Here is a 2,929-nt window from a genome sequence, read left to right as displayed (position 1 = left end):
ATAGGATTTTTTTGCCAAATAGTATGATAATTAATGGGGAAAAATGCTTATTTTCTTTATTTCAATTTTTTGTACACATTTGTATTTGGTAAATTTAACTTTTATTCTGTTTGACTTTAGATGTTTTGGTTTTCGTATGCTTCATGTTTATTGAAATTTTGTCCTGTTCCTCCTGACAGATATGATGAAACAGAGTTAGGTTTGCGCACCTTTTCAGTTCTGCTCACAAGTTTTCTATTTGGCTTTGTACAGTGACGGCCACTCCAAATCAATTTTGTTCCCAGTTCATAACTAATTTGGTTGTTGTGTATTTGGCAGATCTTTTTTGCTTATTATCTATGAAGGTGTAACCCGTCTATGTTCATCTCAAGTCCAACAGGTTGACTTCACGACAAAGACTTTCAGATTTTGTGTATTTATTCTAACAACAGAGGAAATCAAGTTGGTGATTAACATCAGTCCAGCCGTTTCTGCCCCTATACATTAAATAAAATATAATAAACAACCATAAACAAACTACAGAGCAATAGCTCCCAATGAGTAGTTATCAGTTGTAAAATTAAACATTGCTAAAAAGCATAATAGCACTTAAAAAATATACAACATGTAGAAAAATTACTCATGAAACACTGTATATTATTAAATTTGTCTAAAAATGTTTAAATGTAATACCTGTAAAGAAAACACGAAGCTGATCCTAAGTTGCTAACAGCAACAGAAAAAGGGGGAGGAGCCATCAGTTACCGGTTGCTATGGTAACCACCAACTGCCAAGAGCAACGCAACAGAAGTTAAAGCGCCAATAAATGTCTGGAGAAACATCTTGACTAAACAAAATACTTTCAAAGGATAAATAAGCAAATCCAGACAAACTTCACATCTATAATATTGTTAAAATAAAACCCTGTTACATACGTAGTTAAAGGTACATAAGGCGAGAGCTGTCGTACTCGCACGTCTTGACGAAATATATATATGACATAAAGTGATTTCACGCTTCAGTTTCACATTTCGTTTAATTTTATTCTTCATTTCATTCACTCAATAATAAATATGGATAGCTTATGTAACAACTAAAATAAATCTTTTTTGAAAAGTAGGGGAAATAAGTATAAACTTGAAATATGTGACAAAATTGTGTTTTTACTCTGGATAAAGACAAAGACTAAGCATTGAATTTATATCTCATTTCATTCTGTGAAACTTGTGACTTTTTAAACTTTTTCTTAGGTAAAGCAAAACAATACATCAAGACAAAAACAACAAACAACTTTACAATTCTTTGGTAAAGTTTATGCTGCTCGATTTGAAGTTCAAATGTTTTTAACCGCATCCTGCACACAATAAAGACTGAAATAAATGCTTTCAAAACAATAACAGTGGGTAGAAATGTGGAATTTGACTGGTTTTAAGTTGTTTATGATCTAAAACAGATATTTTTTACACATATAAACACACATGTATTTTATTCCCTTGTTCCTAATTTTACAACTCACAACCATAAAATATTGTCCCCAATAACAAGTGTTTACGCTTATCTGTAGAGAATATATAAACTTGAAAGACATAAACATAATGTTTCCATAAACTGTACATACTGCAATTATTTTATGAAGACAGTTTCTACATACATTTATAGAAGCGTCAGGAGCTCAGTGAATTTATGGAGGTCACAGTTATACGATGCCATCTGTCAAATATCTGTCCTTCCATGATTTTCTTTTCTTGCTGCTAAATATTCTGCAGTCAGTTGCACTGTAGCAAAATCACCAACTTTATACAGAAGCGAAGGTTCACACCTCCAAACTTTATGCTGCCTTAGCTCAAACTCTTTTGGTGGTTGCGAGGGAAACAGTAGTTTGGTGGAAGGAAGATCATTTTTGCTTGTTTAGCAGGGGTTAGCAGAGGGTGCAGCATACAAGACATTTTTGATCATTTCATGCTCCAGTTTGGAGGTGACCCCTGTACTTTGAATAGGACTGCACCGGGCCTGAAATCTTTAGAGCTAAATTGGTGCCATAAAGTTTGTTCAAAAGAGAGAAAAAAATAAAACAGAAAAAAAATATCTGTTATTGGAAAGTTATTCTGAAACCGAAAACAAAGCTTGAGACAGGAAAGAAAAAATATTTGAAATTGAAGAAAACATTTTGAAATTGGAATAAAAATCTGAAACTAAAATAAACTTGAATCTGAGAAGTAGTTTTGAATTTTTTCAAGTTGCAAATTTTTATTTCAGATTCAGAAAAATTCCAATCTTTATTTTGAGTTTCAAACTTTTTTCAGTTTCAGTTTTCTTTCTTTTGAACAAACTTTATGGCCCTAATTTAGCTCCACAGAAGCGAGGTCCTCCAAGACATGGATGAGCATCTGGTGTTGAGGAACTTGACTGATATCTGACCTCAACAGAATGTTTTTGGGATAAATTGGAGCAATGATTGGGATTTAGGCCATCTTATCCAACATCAGTGTCTGACCTCACGACTCTCTCCTGAAAGAACAGTTTATGGAGCAGAACCGTTCTCTCAGACCAAACTAAGACTTTTGTGCCTCACCCCTAAAAACAACAACAAGACGAAGTAAAGTTTCCTGTTAGACCTCCCAATCAGTCTAAATTTAGATTTAGACCTAAAGACTTTTGTAAAATCAGCAGCTTAAGGGAAATGTGGGCACAGTTGACAGTTTGTCACCTTTACAAATAAGGTGAATACTACTTCCTGTCCTGGTACAGTGGATTTATGTCGCAACGAGTCGATGCCTGTCAGAGCTGATCGATAATGCTCTGTTGGTCATGGTGGTCCGGCCTTTAAGACAAATATAACACTTCCCCCCTGCAAGTCCAGATAACAGGGCCGCTGATTAGTGACAGGCATGTGTGTGTGTGTGTGTGTGTGTGTGTGTGTGTGTGTGTGTGTGTGTGTGTGTGTGTGTGT

Source organism: Poecilia formosa, unplaced genomic scaffold, assembly GCF_000485575.1.
Source record: "Poecilia formosa unplaced genomic scaffold, Poecilia_formosa-5.1.2 Scaffold33, whole genome shotgun sequence".
Taxonomy (NCBI): domain Eukaryota; kingdom Metazoa; phylum Chordata; class Actinopteri; order Cyprinodontiformes; family Poeciliidae; genus Poecilia; species Poecilia formosa.
The sequence above is the reverse complement of the archived record's forward strand: the minus strand, read 5'-3'. Positions refer to the sequence as shown.